This window comes from Podarcis cretensis (genome assembly GCF_951804945.1).
Source record: "Podarcis cretensis genome assembly, chromosome: Z".
Lineage (NCBI taxonomy): Eukaryota > Metazoa > Chordata > Lepidosauria > Squamata > Lacertidae > Podarcis > Podarcis cretensis.
This window is the reverse complement of record NC_137184.1, coordinates 34,786,750-34,806,700: the sequence shown is the minus strand read 5'-3', so window position 1 is coordinate 34,806,700 and position 19,951 is coordinate 34,786,750.

The window sequence follows — 19,951 nt, the reverse complement described above, 5'->3', positions numbered from 1 at the left end:
CCTTGTACTTTCTTTTCTTTTTTTTTCCTGAGGTGAAGGTTTCTGTGCCTGATAACTATTGCCACACAACATTTGTGTCAAATGTTTGCAACACCATAATTTTCGACAGTGCATCTCGAAGTCTAACAAATGCCCAGAGCTACCCATTTTGCAACTATGGTGGCAAAGAAATGAGTTCTTTAAAGGTGCAAACGTATTCTGGAGGTGGTGATTGAAAGCATTTTTGCATCTCGACATAGATGCAAGTTAGCATTACTTGTCCCCGACATCCTGTCAGGCCCTCGAGTGATCAAGATAACAACTCCAGGAAGGAGAAAGAGGAAAAGCATCTCTAACCATCAGGGTGCCATTTTGCTCACAGTTCAGCTATAAAAATTTGATTAATATATTGTGCTTGCAGGTTACCGTGTTCAAGTGATGATTTTGTTTTATTTTTGCTTGCTTCTCTGCTCACAAAACTCTCAGTTCTCTGTGACTCATCTGCTTTACAAAGTTGAACCCAGAGTGCTGGCACACAAAAGGAAACTACATAATTGAACTAAATTCTGCAAATCAGAAAAAAAAATCTAGTTTTTAAAAAGGTGTTTTTGGCTCTATATTCCATTTGCAGAGAATGCAGTCACTTAGCAGGAACATTTATTAGCACTGTTAATTTCTATTCCTGGTAGAATCAAAACTCAAACAGCTTGTTACCCAATAAAATCTCAACGGGTTTCTCCCCCTCTTACTTGTAATCTGATTAGAGGAGCTGTCATTTACTTAGAGCGTAAGCAGCCGATCTGAGTTGCATCTTTTATAGAAAAGCTCCATTAACAGCCAAAAAGAAATGTGATCAGTGACTTATATACTTAACTGTCAAAGAACAACATTCAAGTCAAAGGAAAAATTTAAAACAAATGAGTAATGAGGACTCAGGGAGCAGGGAGGGCAGCTACTGCAACAAAAATTTAATAGCATGTTATTCCAACACACTAATTGGAATAGATGGAATGGATGTGCCAGCAGTGAGCCAAGCTAAGCACTAGAGAAGGGTCCCAGGGATGCAGAGGGTTCCATAGCAACCCAGGGGGATGTGCTAAAATTCACCACCCTCCCCATTGGCCCCCTACCGGGCAAGTAGCAGTGATAGATCTATAAACTGAGGCTTTGCATTTTAGGTAAATTAAGATGACGAGCGACCATCATAGATGGGAGATGAGCTTGGTGGGGGCAGCAGCTGAAGAGAGAGAGAAAAAAATACTGCATGGTTACACTGGGGTGGGGGGATGTTGCATCTGTGTTGAGGGTGGGTGTGGGTCCATTGGCAGCACTGTGCCATGAGTTCCCAGGAACCTGGAACCAATTCTGCCCCTGCTTAGTTTTACCTGGATCTGCTAGTATCTCCCTCTTGTGCACGGGTGATGCTATTTTGGCTATATAAAGACTGACAGCCCTTGAGACCGCTATTAGTGTATATAATGAATGTTTTACAGCAGAATTCAAGTTTTGTGGGTGGGTTCTCAATCTGGTGAGAAGTACAACCACCATCTCTCATCATTAGCTTGTACATGACATGTTCAAAGGTCCATACCAAGAGCCTCTTTATAGGATATATGTTAAGTGACTCACGTTGCATGTAAGGGTAATTTAATATAATTTGATTTACTTCTTTCTCTCTCTGGTTTAAAATATGGGCCAATAAAATGATTCGCACCTGCCTATTTTTCTTCTTCTTCTTATCCTGGCCAATATCTTTTCATTGCACAGATGTATGACAAGAACAAGTAGTGTGCTCTCCTCAATGCAAGAGGGAGGCTTAGCCTGGCAGTTTTAAAGCAGGGAGCTTACAGTGCAAAAATAGGATGCAGAAACTACACAGGTGTTGAGGAGAGAGCAAATATGAACAGATCCAAGCCTATAATAACCAGCTGGTATACATATATATATATATATATATATATATATATATATATACACACAGAGAGAGACACTGGAAAAGAGAGAGGAGCAGAAAATTCTCAGCAAGAACAGAAATAAACACTCTTTTATTCTGTCAGGAGTGGTTGCATGTCCAATTTATGCAGAAGTGTTGTCTGTTTACATGTGCAAAATAGGTGCATAGAAAAAGTCAGCTATGACATACAGTTGGTGGAGGAACCTGTCCCATCTAGTGCAGAAAAATTCTCTGGCAATGGTTAGTTGATATTCCACTGAGGTCCCAATACAAGCTGTTTCACATTTATATGTCAGTACTGTGTAGTGGTTAGAGTCTTGGACTGGGACCTGGGAGACCAGAGTTCCATTTCCCACTCACCCACAAAGTTCACTGGATGAGCAAAGCTACCTTATAAGGTTGTTGGGAGAATAAAATGAAGGGTGGGGGAAGAGAACCATGTATACCACTTTCAGCTCCATGGAGAAAAGGTAGGCTATGCAAATGATACCCAGGGAGGGCAGTGAGCGAACTGTGTGATTGTCACGGTTGGAGGATGGATGGAGGTTAAGAGATTGTGTTTGAATCCCAACAAAAACAAAAGTGTTGTCTCTTGGGCACAGGGAGCAGGCAGGTTGGGAGACTCCCAGGTCCTGAATGGGGTAACTGTGCCACTAAATGACCAGCTGCACAGCCTTGGGGTTATTTTTGGACAGCTGTCCATGGAAGCACAGGTTAATTCTGTGTCCAGGGCAGCTGTCTACCAGCTCCATCCAGTATGCAGGCTGAGACTCTACCTGCCCGCAGACTGTCTCACCAGAGTGGTGTATGCTCTGGTTATCTCCCGATTGGACTACTGCAATGCATTCTAATGCATTTTACATGGGGCTACCTTTGAAGGTGATACGGAAGCAACAACTAATTCAGAATGTGGCATCTAGATTGGTGACTGGGAGTGGCCACTGGGGACCATATGACATCTGTCCTAAAGGATCTACAGTGGCTCCCAGTATAGTTCCAAGCACAATTCAAAGTGATGCTGAATTGATGCTGACCTTTAAGCCCTAAACAGACTCAGTCCTGTACAGTGGTACCTCAGGTTACATACGCTTCAGGTTATACACTCCACTAAGCCAGAAATAGTGCTTCAGGTTAAGAACTTTGCTTCAGGATGAGAACAGAAATCGGGCTCTGGCAGTGCAGCGGCCGCAGGAGGCCCCATTAGCTAAAGTGGTGCTTCAGGTTAATAACAGTTTCAGGTTAAGTACGGACCTCCAGAACAAATTAAGTACTTAACCCGAGGTACCACTGTATACCTGAAGGAGCGTCTCCACCCCCATCATTCTACCTGGACACTGAGATCCAACTCTGAGGGGCTTCTGGCAGATCTCTCACTGTGAGAAGTGAGGTTACAGGGAACCAGGCAGAGGGTCTTCTTGGCAGTACCACCCTCCCTGTGGAACAACCGCCCATCAAATGTCAAGGAGATAAAAAAACTAAACAACTTTTAGAAGACATCTGAAGGCAGCCCTGTTCAGAGAAGTTTTAATGTTTATGGATTTATTGTGGTTTTAGTGTTGTTGTTGTTGTTGCTGCTGCTGCTGCTGCTGCTATTTTACGCTAAAATACTGATAATTTTTATGAGGACTTTTCTTTGAAACAATTGCAAACTAATGTGGAAATGTGGATAACTGAGTTTAGGACTGGAAAACTGAACAGATTCACACCTAACAGATCTAGCCAATCCAAAACAACACCTTAAATCAGAGCTTTCCATTTCCCTCCTATTTTTAAAAATATTTTCAATAATTTAAGAATTTAACATCCAAATTACTTACTTATCCATCCCTTCTAGACTCCACCCTACCCCACCTGTGGTTTTCAATTTCTCCCCTTTATTACCTTACACATCTTTATTTTCCCATTCAGTTACAAGTCCATTGATAACTTGATTCACATTACTTCTAAGATGCTATGTCAATCCTGCTAATGTTTTTAAGTCTTTACTGTGGACCTTAAGATATTCTATAAAATTAGTCCAGTCTTGTATAAACTTTTTTTCATCTTGGTCCTGGATTGATCGATAGATAGATAGATAATTTATTACGGTTGGAGATCAGCTTATAAAACACACTTGGGGGTACAGTCACAGAAGAAAAACAATTAAAACAATATTCACAGTCATCTTTGCCATTTCAGCATAGTCTATCATCTTAGTTATCCATTCCTCCTTCATTGGTACTTCCTCTTCTTTCCATTTCTGAGCAAGTAGCATCCTTGCGGCTGTAGTTGCATACATACACCAGAGCTTTCCAAACTGTGTGTTGCAACATGTTAGTGGCTGCAGTGTGCATGTGTGTCACGCATATGCTTCCCACATTCCTCCCAGGGCCGGAAAGGCATTAGTTTTACCTCTGGTTCGCTAGTAAAACTGAATGACTGTGTCGTGAAATGATGCATGGCTAAAAAGTGTGTCACCAACATGAAAAGTTTGGGAAGCTCTGCCTTAAATATATCTTCTTTGGGTTGCAAATGTTTACTCAGGAGTGCAACTTATTCAGATCATTGAGGATAGACTTTAGGAATGATACAATTATGTGGCTAGGCAGTGACTCACGGGGTGTGTGCGTGAAAGGATTGCACATCCCTGGATCTTTACATTTGCCACTGATAGGGCTGGCCACCTTCCATGACTTACTGGCTAGCTGATTGGCTAGCCAACACTGCCCATGCTACTCCCCCCGCCACTGATGCTTCTGCCCTCCCATTCAACCATTTCCTCTTGCCTACCTGGTGGTGGTGGTGTACATGCTCCTTTCTGTTCTCTGAGAATGGGGTCCTTCCTTAGAGCGAGGCATTGTGTGCAGGGTCATCAAGAGTGCCTGCGCTTCTGCAATGATGGAAGAAAACTACTTTTGCAAATTCCTTCTAGCTTTAAAGGGAGTTTAAAAGGATGAATGGGGTCTGTATACTGCAGACCACTAGTGGGTTGGTGAAGAAGCAGCAAAGCATGAGATAGGATGATGCCAGTGAGAGAGAAGGGTCAGCAGGAAGAGGCATGATCTTTGCACTTTGGCTAGTACAGCGTTTTACACTGGCACTGGAAAGATAAAAATCTAATAAGAGGAGGGCTTCAGGTTGCAAAACTTTGCAGTTTTTAAGACATGATGTGAATGTTGTTCCTCTGGGTTGCTTTTTGAAAGTTTCCTAGATCTCCGTGAGGTTAATTTTTCCTGTGCATCTGTTTTAAGGGAAAGTCATGCAAACTGGCCCCAACATCCTTCATTCTGCGAGATTCCCTTAACAAATCATCTCGTTGTTCATAGCTTATGGATCGAATTTCATCTGAAGTGTCTGTGTCAGGAAGTCAGACCATCAGAAATGCTTCTGCATGCTAATGCAGGGGAAGGGAAACAGAGCACAGGCAATAGCAATAAATGGGCAATAATAATGAGTGATTAAATTTTTAGACCATCTATAGTTTCTTCCACCCAAAGATCCGGAAGCACTTTGCAGATGGTAATGGGTTATGACTCAAATGATTTCCTGTAGAAGAGGCATCCATCCCCATTTTACATGTCAGACCAAGCTTACCTTCTCTTCCCCTGTCCTCTTTAGCTGTACCTAACCATGTTTCCTTCTGCAGAAAATATATTCATTTCCACTTTTATACGAACTGTTTTGACCTAATTACTGTCCCCTGGCAGAAACAGCAGAAGTGGAGCTTTCCAAATTGTTTTGTAGATATAAGAACTAGTTTTCCCAAACCACTTCTTTTGCTGCTTTCTGCAGCTCCTGACCTATGATACACTAGTTCCCTAAGTTTCTTTGTCTGGGCACTTCCACAAACAACACACATATCATCCTGCTTTTTACAGGTTTTATTCTTAAGGTCAACATGAATTTCCATTTTCCTCACAGAAGTGGTATTGTTTGGCAGAAGCCTATTACCCCCTCAGAAGTTAGAATGTTTGTGAGCATTCCATGGAATCACAACAAACTAACCAACAGATATAAATGGAGTCTGGGCATGGTGTCTTCAATATGCAGATGACACCCATCTCTATTATTCAGTTACAGCTGAATCAGGTGCAGTCATGCAAGTCCTGGACCAGTGCCCGGATGCAGTGGTGGGATGGATGAGGGCCAATAATTTAAAACCAAGTTCTGGCAAACATAGGCATTGTGGGTAGGTGGCTCTCAGGCCTGGAAATCTGACAATTTGCCTGCTGTGGAGAAGGCTGGGAGTCCACTTACATTTGTCACTATTATTGGAAGACCAGGTGGCCACAGTAGCTTGGAGTGCCTTTTCCCAGTTTCAGCTGGTGTGGCAGCTATGACTGTCCCTGGACACCAGTAGCCTGTCCATCGTGATCCATTCTTTGGTAACCTAATGGCTGGATTACTGTGCTCTTTGCAGGACTGCTCTTATAAGGTTGGTCCAGAAGATGCAGCTTGTGCAAAATGCAGTGACTTGGCTGTTAACTGGAGCAGCCAACTATTGACATGTGGCACCTTTGCTGAAACAGCAGCACTGCCTGTTCACTACTGTGCCAAGATTAAGGTTCTGTTGCTCATCTATGAAGCACATAGAAATTAAATGGATAAAGCTTTTTCTGCACTGCATGCCTGGAAAAACTTCACAGGCTAAAGTCCAGTGTTCCATCCTGCCATCTCTCACCCCAGGCCATACCACTTTCCCCCAGACTACACCACCACAAGTCCTGCTTTTATTGAGAGTTAGTCTGTCTAGATTGTGCCCTTGAACTCTGATAATGGTTCATGCCCCATCTGCACCATGCATTTAAAGCAGTATTGTTGTTGTTTAGTCGTTTAGTCGTGTCCGACTCTTCGTGACCCCATGGACCAGAGAACGCCAGGCACTCCTGTCCTCCACTGCCCCCCGCAGCTTGGTCAGACTCATGCTGGTAACCTCGAAAACACTATCCAACCATCTCATCCTCTGTCGCCCCCTTCTCCTTGTGCCCTCCATCTTTCCCAACATCAGGGTCTTCTCCAGGGAGTCTTCTCTTCTCATGAGGTGGCCAAAGTACTGGAGCGTCAGCTTCACAATCTGTCCTTCCAGTGAGCACTCAGGGCTGATTTCCTTCAGAATGGAGAGGTTTGATCTTCTTGCAGTCCATGGGACTCTCAAGAGTCTCCTCCAGCACCATAATTCAAAAGCATCAATTCTTCGGCGATCAGCCTTCTTTATGGTCCAGCTCTCACTTCCATACATCACTACTGGGAAAACCATAGCTTTAACTATACGGACCTTTGTTGGCAAGGTGATGTCTCTACTTCTCAAGATGCTGTCTAGGCCTGTCATTGCCCTTCTCCCAAGAAGCAGGCATCTTTTAATTTCGTGGCTGCTGTCACCATCTGCAGTGATCATGGAGCCCAAGAAAGTAAAATCTCTCACTGCCTCCATTTCTTACCCTTCTATTTGCCAGGAGGTGATGGGACCAGTAGCCATGATCTTCGTTTTTTTGATGTTGAGCTTCAGACCATATTTTGCACTCTCCTCTTTCACCCTCAATAAAAGGTTCTTTAATTCCTCCTCACTTTCTGCCATCAAGGTTGTGTCATCTGCATATCTGAGGTTGTTGATATTTCTTCCGGCAATCTTAATTCCGGCTAGGGATTCATCCAGCCCAGCCTTTCGCATGATGAATTCTGCATATAAGTTAAATAAGCAGGGAGACAAAATACAGCCTTGTCGTACTCCTTTCCCAATTTTGAACCAGTCAGTTGTTCCATATCCAGTTCTAACTGTAGCTTCTTGTCCCACATAGAGATTTCTCAGGAGACAGATGAGGTGATCAGGCACTCCCATTTCTTTAAGAACTTGCCATAGTTTGCCATGGTCGACACAGTCAAAGGCTTTTGCATAGTCAATGAAGCAGAAGTAAATGTCTTTCTGGAACTCTCTAGCTTTCTCCATAATCCAGCGCATGTTTGCAATTTGGTCTCTGGTTCCTCTGCCTCTTCTAAATCCAGCTTGCACTTCTGGGAGTTCTCGGTCCACATACTGCTTGAGCCTTCCTTGTAGAATTTTAAGCATAACCTTGCTAGCGTGAGAAATTAGTGCAATTGTGCGATAGTTGGAGCATTCTTTGGCACTGCCCTTCTTTGGGATTGGGATGTAGACTGATCTTCTCCAATCTTCTGGCCACTGCTGAGTTTTCCAAACTTGCTGGCATATTGAGTGTAGCACCTTAACAGCATCATCTTTTAAAATTTTAAATAGTTCAGCAGTATTATACCTCTTTAAACAGACTTAAGGGAAATGCACTTTCAATAAGGGTGCTCAGAATTGTTAGGAGAACTAGTGGTGGACATTGGGGTGGGGTCTCAAATTTCAACAATTTCAAATTTGATGTGCAAATTCAAAATTTGGTGCCTCCTGCCTCTTGCCTTCTATTCTGCATCATAGTTGTGGCACCCCCTGTGTTGCCCCCGAGACCAAACCGCTTGTGCTCCTTTAAATCCTCCTCTGGGAGAAACCTATTTCACCCAGAGAGCTCCAAGACAGATGTTAAAATACCTGACCTGTAATTTCCAATTTCTCCCCTTGATTCCTTTGTCAAGATGGTTGTTACATTGGCTACTTTCCAGTCCTTTGGTATGGGGGCTGATCTGAGAGAGAAGTTACATATTTTTGTTGGAAGCTCAGCAGTTTCATATCTGAGTTCTCTGAGAACTCTCAGGTGAATTCCATCAAGACCAAGCAATTTCTTGGGTTTTATTTTGTCTGACAGGCCTAGAACTTCATCTCTAGTTGCTTAGACTTGCTTCTTGCAAAGGGTAATTAAGGCACTGGGATCTGCCGTATATCTTCCAATGTGAAGGCAGATGAAAATAATTCATTTAGCTTCTCTGTAATCTCCTTATCATCCTTTAGCATAACTTTGCCTCCCTTGTCATCTAAGGGTCCAACCACCTCCCTAGACAACCTCTTGCTGCTAATATATTTAAGAAATTTCTTATTGTTGGTACTAATGTTTTTGGTAAATATGCATCTCAAATTCTTGTTTGCTATGAGTTTCTATGGCTTTTCTACACAGAGGATTATTTTTTTAAAAAAAAAGAAGAAACAGAAGGTAATATAATGTCATTATTCTTGATACATGGTCAAAGTTAATGATGATTTGTTCAACTATTGTTAACATCTTCATTGTTATTTTAATTACTTTGCCTCTCTGTCCAACCTGAATTACTGAAATGTGTGTTTCTTTTAACTTTTCTGATGTTGAGGTGATGATGGTAGCCATTAACATTCATTGTTTGATACTTAACCTGTCTACCCCTTTTTATCTTATTTGTTAAAAAAATATCCAGCAGTCCTTCATACGGCATTCATACAGCATGTCTGCCAGTGTGACACAGATATATGGCTCACTCATTTGCTTCACTATAAATGTTGTTCTTTACTAGTCTGTTGCCTCAGGCAAAAAGGATCTCACCAGGACACTGAAAAACTGGCTAAGATATGGGGTAGGGGGAAGGAAGCAAAATAATCAATAAAAAGTTCATTGCTGTGGTGGTGGATCCAACATTATCAAGTTTTGGTTGGTCTACATCAAGCAGTTTACCTGTTCAGTCAAGTACACAGAACTGAAGACCTGAAGTTAAATTGTGCTCAGTTTCCAATTTCAGCACAACATAGTGGAAAGAGAGAAAAATCAACTTCCAAAGCCTCATTTAATTGTGGAGTAGAGTGGGGAAACCATCTCCTTGGACAGACAGTAACCCTGAGGCACGATGCCCCCTTGATAGGCAACTGAGATAGAATCAGACAATAGTTAGGGAAAAAAGGAAAACAATAATATAATTTTTGACAATGGACAAGACCGAAATAGCAGTAGCAGAAGACAATAATATTTGAACTGCAAGGGGCCTTAATTAGTTGCCTCTTCAGCAAACTGGACAACTGAACTGATACCCAACAGCAAACTACATCCCCAGCCCTAGCCAGCATGACTATGTTGCCTAGGGCTGATAGGAATTATGAAGGCACACATGCACCCCATTTACGTGGGGCTTACATTCTGAGGCACCGTGTGCATCAGTGAAATCACATGTATTTGAAACACCATTGAAAAAGACTGCAAACACCCCGTTCTGCCCCATCCCTTTCTGCTCTTTTTTGTGATATTTTGGGGTCACTTCTGGGTTCAGCATGGTCATACACATATTTAATGTACATATGTAAATGTGTGTGTGTGTGCCTGTAGTCCAAAACATTTGGAAGGCACCAGGTTGGGCAAGGCTGCAGTAACACAGGAAGCTGCCTTATATGAAGTCAGACCATTGATCCATCAGGCTCAATATTGTCATTATAGTGGTGATCCTCCAGTGTTTCAGACAGGGTAAAGGTAACCATTAGGTCCAGTCACGGACGACTCTGGGGTTGTGGCGCTCATCTCGCTTTACTGGCTGAGGGAGCCGGCGTTTGTCCGCAGACAGCTTCCGGGTCATATGGCCAGCTTGACTAAGCCGCTTCTGGCGAACCTGAGCAGCACACAGTACTGGAGATGCTGGGGATTGAACCTGGAGTGCTCTACTGCCCAGCAATGGCCCTTCCCCAAAACTGGATTTAGATTTCCATCTTGCAAGGCAAAGTGATGGTGGGTCAGAATCTTGGGGGAGAGAAACAGGAGGTAGATATAAGTCAATGAATTTCCACACACAGCTCTATTACACAGAAATTTACAATCTCTGTTACAACGAAGTCCGCCAAGTTCCCCTAAGCACCTGTGTTAAGGGCACATTTCTTTGCTGATGAATGACCCACATTTCACATAGTGATTTGCCATTAATCATGATAAGGAATAACCCTAACGAGTCATACATTCAACGTACAACTGTTTTACCAGCTTAAGCCTGAAAGAGTCTATTAATTTCACTATATTTCAGGAAAAGTAAGGTTGGAGAAAAGTTGCTCTTCTGATGGGCACTTTTATTGAGGGCTCTTTTGAAAATTAAGTCAGCTAAGAACACTAAAGGGGGAGGGATGCCCAAAGCAGTCTAACGCCAGACTCAGCATGCTGTGGCTACAGAATGCTGGGAAAGAGGGGAAATGGAAAACCAGGGTGGTGGAGAAGGGGGAATATAGTGGAACGACTGTTACCCTGAGCAGTAACATTCTACTATTTTGTTGCAGGCCCCACTTGCTTATTAAAGATGCTCTGCTTTTTTTACTTTGCCCTTTTGATTTCATGAAGATTTGAAGTTAATCCTTTCTTTCTTTTTTAATCCTGGTCCTTTACTTTGTGCCCATCTTTCTCAGTCATATGATATGCTACCTGTCAAAACATGCTACCTGTCACTGTTGAGGATGTTCCTCTTTAGTTCCTGTTCCATGAATAGCTGAAAAACTGAGACCAGAGGTTAAGTTGGCACATTGAGCTAAGAATCCCTGAGAATGGGAATTCAATTAGACCAAGAAACCTGGCCAAGGCGCACATCGGTTGTTGGATCAGTTCACAGAAGAGCCTGCAAACAAGCTCCCAATAGTCAGAAGCCACCGGGTGATTGTAGCAGCTATTGGTTATGAACAAAATTGGTTCTCAAATCCATCATTTGAGACGGCCTTTCAGCCGACTGTCCATTAGAACCTGGCTTCTTCCCAAATGCTGAACTCCAGAAGATGCTGAACACTACCAGAGTATGAGGAAGTGATTGGGCAGCTGTGCTGAAGCTACTGTGAGGGCTGGAAAGAGGATCTCAGTGCCTGTAGCAGCTTAGAAGATTCTGACAATGTGTAGCCTAGTTCAAAGGCTTCAGTTTGATGCAACCCTCACTTTATCTTTTGTCTAGGCAAGCAAGGAGTATTATCAAAGTTCCAGAACATATCCCAGCTAGACAACAACACTTGAGGAAGGTGTGAAGCAGGGTTGGTGAGGGGTATGGCTTGGGAGGCTGTGTGGCTCCTGAGGGCTAAACGCAGCATGGTGCGCCTTATGTGGCCCCATGCCTCAGATGGCCCACCCCTGCATTTTTGCAACAGATTAGCATACCAGACCAAAATTTGTCAGGGGATGCTTTTCCTGACATGTTGATGCAATGATGGCAAAAGCTCAACTGTTGTTTTTTTGGGGGTTGTCATGCAGATTTTTAAAAGCATAGGAGCCCCTGCCAGAAAAAAAGTTGGCAAGTCTTCACTTGGCAATGTTCCACAGTTTCCAGAAGATGTGATGATGCCCTCCAAGCCGCCATTCTGTGTACCCTTCCGTAGGAACAGAACATGAAATGCCCTTGGCAGGAATTGTTCCCCCTCCCTCTCCCTCCCTTTAAAATGTCTGTTTTACAGCCCGAAGTGCTGTGGGAACCAAATCACTTTCAAGAGTTATTTTCCAAAGTGCCAACCAAGATGAAATTCACAGCGATTGAGAAGAAATACTTTTGGAGTTGAGTTATAGCAAACAAGAAAATAATTGCAGTGGCCATTTCTCTAAATATTCTGATCTGGGAGAAGTGTGTCATCATAGATTTTAAAAAGGGAGAGGCCTACAGGCTGCATTTCCTGTGCCTGTAACTAAAATTCATTTCCTTTCTAAAACCATTTTGTCAGGAGAGCATGTAATAGTTTTATAAGTAGTGCCTGTCCTCGACTGTTCTATTACATTTCTGTCCTTTGTAGGTTTGGGAAAGTGATCACGGCTTTATCAAAATCTTATGGCAGTTTTATGTACAAATTTTAAGTTTCAGCATTGGATCCAGTGAAGCCTGGTGCCCATTGGCACCGGGGAAGCCAGAAGCCAGGGAGCCAGTATTTGGAGTCAGCGCCAATGAGAGCCAAGGTCATAGAATCACAGAAAGAATCACAGAACTGTAGATTTGGAAGGGTCCACGAGGGTCATCTAGCCCAACCCCCTGCAATGCAGGAATCTTGCCCAATGTGGGGCTTGAACCAACAACCCTGAGATTAAAGGTCTCATGCTCTACAGATTGAGCTCTTCTGCTCTTCAGTCAATCAGTTCTAGTTATGTCCCATCCCCTCTCCTGCTGAGTTCTAGAAGGGCACATCAGTATGAAGGAGGAGGAAGCTCACAGGCAGTGTTTATCCATTTTTCATTTGTCCAAACTTACATTCATCCTGTTTTCACACCTGTTTGCCTTTTTTAAATGTTTGCATGAAAATTCATATTCCTTTTTTGTGTTTCAGTGTGTGGAATTTTGCCAAATGTATGCATTTTGTCAGCAGTTCCCCCCAATGCAATGCATTTTGTATGTTATTTTCCACAAACATGCTTTGTTGTGCACACTTCCCCTCATATATATATATATATATATATATATATATATATATATATATCTGTTTCACAGGTTTTATATACTGCTTAATCATAAAACCTTATAAGCAGTTTATTTATTTATTTTATTTAAAAAAACCAGATTAAAATTATCACCCAAATTGGTTGCTAAACTAGGTTATATGTTTTTCTCAATATATACATAAAATCAGCAGTAAAAAAAAAAAGGTAAATTACAATTGCATATTAAACGTCATGCTAAATTTACATGCCTTGGTAGCACTCCTTAAACAGAAATATATTTAGCAGGCCCCCAAACTCTATTGCGAAGACACCTGCTTAGTATCAGTGGGCGGTCTTGCCACCCTGAAGGTCTGATTTATTCCATGTGTAGAATGAAAGGCATGTGAAAAATGAAGCAAAATAAACACTTATATAGAATGATCTTTTAAAAAATCAAGTTAATGTGCCACCCTTCCAACAAAGTGCGAAAGCTGGCATATGAATGAAAAGTAAAGTTTACAACCAACTGGTTTAGCCAACAGTTACATACCCACTTTGGGAGGTTACACCTTGGTGGATAGCCTTATTTATTCTCTGTTAGTTTTGTGGACAGCCCACTTGTACAACAGTGGTGATCACTGTCATGTTCAGGTTGTGCTTGCAGGCTCCCTATAGGCATCAAGTTGGCTGCTGAGGGAAGAGAGTGCTGGAGTAGATGAGCCTTGGCCTGATCCAGCAGACAGGTTCTTCTTATGTTCTTAAGGCATCAAATGTTTTCCATATCTTGTTGTGATCCAAAGGTGGTGCAATTCATTCTACTTTCAGGCTATGTGTGCATGGGTTCTATGCACACCCAAGGAGCTCTCCAATGCACATGGGCCAGGACAGCCTAAAATTTGCCATGCAACCGCCCAAAAGCCGATTGAACTGCTGTTTAGTGTATATGTTATATGGCTATATTTTGTTCAGATTATTATTATTATTATTATTATTATTATTATTATTATTTTATTTTATACCCTGCCCATCTGGTTGGGCTTCCCCAGCCACTATAGGCGGCTTTCAACAAAATATTAAAATACAGTAATGCATCAAACATTAAAAGCTTCCCTAAACAGGGCTACCTTCAGACGTCTTCTAAAAGTCTGGTAGTTGTTCTTCTCTTTGACATCTTTTTTTAAGGCAAGCTTTCTTTTATAAAATGATATTTGGTGCAATGATAGCTTGAATTCAAAGGGGTATTGTGGAATAGGAATTACTATTATTATTAGATACAAACTGAAGCTCAATCCAGATAAGACTGAGGCACTGTTAGTGGGTTCCCTAGAGCAGGTGGGTGGGAGGTCGCCTGCTCTTGATGGGGTTACACTTCCTCTGAAGGAGCAGGTTCATAGCTTGGGGGTACTCCTGCATCCTTTGCTGTTGCTCGAGACTCAGGTGGCCTCAATGGCCCAGAGTGCCTTCCATCAGGTTGGTGGCCCAGCTACACCCCTTTCTGGACAGGGATAGCCTAACTATTGTTGTCTATGCTCTGGTAACCTCAAGGTTAGATTACTGCAATGTGTGATACATAGGGCTGACTCTGAAGATGGTCTGGAAACTTCAGCCAGTGCTGAATTCAGTGGCCAGTCTGCTCACTTGTGCAAGACTGTTTGAACATATTATGCTGATCCGGGCCCGACTGCACTGGCTAACAATTAGTTTCTGGACCCAATTCAAAGTGCTGGCTTTGACCTACAAATCCTTAAATGGCTCAGGACTGCAATACCTCAAGGACTGCCTGTTTCCATATGAACCTGCCTGGACCCTGAGATCATCTTCTGAGGTCCTGCATCATATGCCTCCTTCTTGAGAGGTCAGGAGGGTGGAAACACTGTGGAAAGCTCTCCCCAGGGAAGTTCGCCTGGCGCCTTCATTATGCAATTTTGGCACTAGGCAAAAACGTTCTTTATTAACCAGGCCTTTGGTTAATCTGATTGACATCCTATGCCATTTAAAAATGTGGGGTTTTTTTGGAAGGGTGTTATTGGGTTGTTGTTTTTATTTTGATTATATATTTTGTGGTTTTATATTTTCATTGTTCTGAGGGATGCCCTGAGACCTCCGGGTATAGGGCAGAATAATAATAACAACAACAACGTTTGATGTTTTATTATTATGCCCTAGACTGGCTGGAGCAACCCAGCCAGATATGCAGGGTATAACTTCAATATACGCACCATAGGAAGCTGCCTTATACTCATACAATCATAGAATTGTAAAGTTGGAAGGGACCCTGAGGGTCATCTAGTCCAACCCCCTGCAATGCAGGAATCTTAACTAAAGCATCTATGACAGATGGCTATTCCACCTCTGCTTAAAAACCTTCAAGGAAGGAGTCTGCCACTTCTTGTGGGAGTCTGTTCTACTGTCAAACAGCTCTTCCTGCCATAAAGTTCCTCCTGATGTATAGTCGCAATCTCCTTTTTCTTTTTCTGTTTATTCCGAATCTGCTTTCTTATAACTTGAATCTAAGAAAGGAGATTCCGACTGAATCTGAGTCAGACCATTTAGCTCAGTATGCTCTACACTGGCTGGCAGTGACTCTCCAGGGGTTTGGATCGGAAGTACTTCCTAGCACTAGCTGGACATGCTGGGACCTTCCTAGCACTAGCTGGTTATCTGGGACCTTCTGCATGCAAAGCACATGTTCTATGACTGAGCTATGGTCCAGTGGTGGACCTTGGCACCTCAAATTTCACCTCCCATTGGATGCCATAGCTGTGATGCCTGCTGCAGCGCCCCTGAAGCTTCATCACCAAAGTAATCGGACCAGTTGCACACCCCTAGATCCACCTTTACATGGCCCTTTCCTAAGTCTTTGGGAAATCTTTGGGGCTTTTAAAGTTTAGAAAATAAGGAGGGAATTGGTGAGGGTTTACAAGAAATTATCTGTGGTAGAACATTTCTTGGGGGTTCATCTCTCATAATAATTGCAGTTGGGGTCAGCCAGTGAAACTGATTACTAGGGAACTCAACAGACAAAATGCAATACTACTTCACACAAAACAATAATTAATTGATGTGATTTGTTTCAAGAAAATGTGACAGTGACCATTAGCTTCAATGACTTTAACAGAGGAAGAGACATACCGGTAGCTATCAAAGGCTATCAGCCATGATGATGCCCAGGTTCAGAAACAGCATTTCTCTAAATACCAGCTTCTAGGATTTAGTGTGAGAGAGCTAGTGCCTCCATGGACTGCTGTGGGCTTCCCAGAGGTTGGCCACTGCAGAAAATACAATGCTGGACTAGATTAAACTTTGTTCTGACCCAACAAGGCTCTTCCTATATTCCTAAGGACCACTGGCAGCCTTCCTCATGTGCACCAAAGCTTCCTATGCCCCCATCTTATGACAACCCCTTGCAGTCCCCCTCCTGCTCCTGAGGATTGGGGAACTTTCTGGAGGGGCAGCTGATCTAGACCAGTGTTTCCCAACCTTGGGCCTCCATCTGTTTTTGAACTACAATTCCCATCATCCCTGACCACTGGTCTTGCTAGCTAGGGATGATGGGAGTTGTAGGCCAAAAACATCTGGAGGCCCAAGGTTGGGAAACACTGATCTAGACCAAGAGCCTGCAGAGGGAAGAGAAAATAGAGAGGTTCCTTGAGCATTCTAAGTGCCTCAGGCATGCACCTGGTGCTCTTTAGTTCCCCACCTGGGTTTTAAATTCCTTGAAAATTTAAGCACTGCTCTTTGAAATGGAGAGCCGCGAAATATATCCCATGGTTCCAACTTTCAACACTTGTTTCAGAAATGGCTGTCCTCCCTCCCTATCTATTTGTTAGGTGCTCTATAAAAAGCAATCACCATGGCACCTAAGCCTTTTCTCATTAAAGAAACACTGTTTTCACTGCTTAGATAAGATAATACTTTATTCGGCTATAAGCCCACAAGGTAAAACAAATCAATAGATAAAATAGCATTTTACAATCTAAAATATCAACTAAAATATTTCAACGCATAATCTCTTTCACATTATTTACAATCTCTAGATGTACCATGTTATGGCCTTGAAGATCAAGATGGTGCATAGAGTTTACTGGATTTTTAATAGTCATGCAGCATTCCATGAAGTCTTTTATATGAAAGAACTGAAATCAGGAATCTAGCAACCTGTAATGTTCTATAAGAGTCAATGTCCTGGAGTAGATAAGCTAGATGTAATTCAGGTGGTTTAGCAGCAATTTCCAGAATGATTGAACTCAGGATCCTTGATCGGGGAACAATGTATAAGGGGCAATTAAACAAGATATGATAGAGGGATTCTATTGATTTGTTGTCACATGCGCATAAAACAGAGGTTTTACCGTTAGAAAATCTATTGCTCAGAACATTTGAGGGGAACACATTAAATCTGGCTCTAACAAATGTGAATCTATGCGACGCAGCCGATAAAGTAGACAGATATCGAGGTATCTGGGACATAGATGTAATGCCCTGATTTATCGGGGAACATGTACCTCCACCTGTAGTAAGATTTTGTTGCAAATCTACCTCCTCCAATCTTTGTTTGATGACCTTTTTAGCTGTAATTAGATCTAAATTAAGTATATCAGAAGGAGAGATTCCATAAGACAACAGTTTGGAATGGATTTTTGTTGCCCATGGGTTGGTGAATTCATCTCTCCAAAGGCACTGAATAAGATGGTAGTTTGGCAATTTATGCCAAAGGGACAGCCAATAATTAAAGGCATGTCGCCACATCAGAATCTCTAGGGAGGGGATCTTAAGTTCTAGGCGAATGGCAGAGTTGCTTACACAGGAGGGTAGTTTCAAAAGGCGTCTTAGAAAAAGATTTTGCAATGTCACCAGAGGCAAGAGGTTTACAAAGGCGCCCCATAAAGGGACCGCATAGGCCATAGTTGCAACCACTTTCGCACTATAAACTTTTAAGGCGGATGGAACATGCATAGCCCCCTCAGTAAAGAAGAAGCGTAATAGAGCATAGATAAGGGCTTTAACCTTATTTTGTAAATATGTGATATGCGCTTTCCATCCCATATTATACTGGAAGTAAATTCCTAGATATTGAAATCTGTAAACTTGTTCAATTGGCTTCCCCTCGAGTTCCCATCTATACAGTTTACGACTCCTGGAAAAAATTAGATTTGGAATGGTTAAGGTAAAGGTAAAGGTACCCCTGCCCGTACGGGCCAGTCTTGACAGACTCTGGGGTTGTGCGCCCATCTCACTTAAGAGGCCAGGGGCCAGCGCTGTCCGGAGACACTTCCGGGTCACGTGGCCAGCGTGACATCGCTGCTCTGGTGAGCCAGAGCCGCACACGGAAACGTCGTTTACCTTCCCGCTGGTAAGCGGTCCCTATTTATCTACTTGCACCCGGAGGTGCTTTCGAACTGCTAGGTTGGCAGGCGCTGGGACCGAGCAGCGGGAGCGCACCCTGCCGCAGGGATTCGAACCGCCGACCTTTCGATCGGCAAGTCCTAGGCGCTGAGGCTTTAACCCACAGCGCCACCTGCGTCCTTGGAATGGTTAATAGTAAGTAAATTTGTTTGGCAGTATAACGCAAAAATCTTAAGGGCCCTCCTCAAACCGATTCGAGAATAAGAGAGGATCACCGCATCGTCAGCGTACAATAATAAGGGGCAGCGATAGTCTGCAAGCCTGGGTGCATGAATGGAGGTCTGGGCCTCAGCTAGGGGCGTTCTCATGTCACTAATATAGAGGTTAAAAAGATAGGGGGCAAGGATGCACCCTTGTCGTACCCCCTTATTTATTGGTACAGAGTTTGTGAGATCGCCCTCAGGTGTTAACCTCACCCTAGCGGCTGTCCCTTCATGTAATTTAATCATAAGCCACAACAGCCTTTTATCTATGCCCCACTTTGCCAGTTTTTCCCATAACAGCTCTCTAGAGATACTGTCAAAAGCCACCTTCAGGTCTATAAAAGCGGCACATAGAAGACCATGAGTAGGGGAAGTTTTCACTGCTTACTTAGCAACACTGACAATAGCCTCCAGCAGCGGTGAAGCAAGCTGACTTCATGGCATTTTGCAAGATGAATTCTTCACCAACACAGTCTGTTTGCTCCTTGCACTCTTCCTTTTGCAAAAGATGCAGCTTTCCCTCCCCCTTTTTTTGGGGGGGGGAAAGAGGGGGGGGGAGTAAGATGTTCCCTTATCAGCAACTGCTGATTGTTCATAGTGCACATGCCACAGCTATGGATCAGTGGCTGCACTATGCACCTTTGCATGCCTAGAAGAGGGAAATCAATTTCCCACCTTGAAAAGGTGAAACTTGGGTTGCAACCGTGTGTGGGTTGCACACGGTTCCCAGGTGCTCAAGGGTAATGGCAACTTGATGAGAGGGTTGAGCAAAGCTTGACATAGGAATGAGTCTCTGCTTGAGTGGTAAGTGATGCAGTGCAAAGGAGGCACTCCTTTGGGGATGAAAGAAAGGCAGGAACCACATTCATCTGTTGATTCCATTAATCTAGATTTGTATCATGATCAGCTTTATACCCCGCCCCCCGAGATACCTGAACCGGGACTCACACACACCTTGTGTATAAATTGACTTAGTTATTTGGTACAAACGTATAGTTTTAATTGTCATATTTTAACTGGGTTTGTTGTTGTTTTTATTACTCCTGTTAGCTGACAGGGTGGTGCCAGTTATGACTGAAATGTGAAGAAGAAGTACAGTGAATGAATGCATGAATATTATACGCTGTTCTAACTCATAGGCTTATCTCATCAATATCTATCTTGAGCCC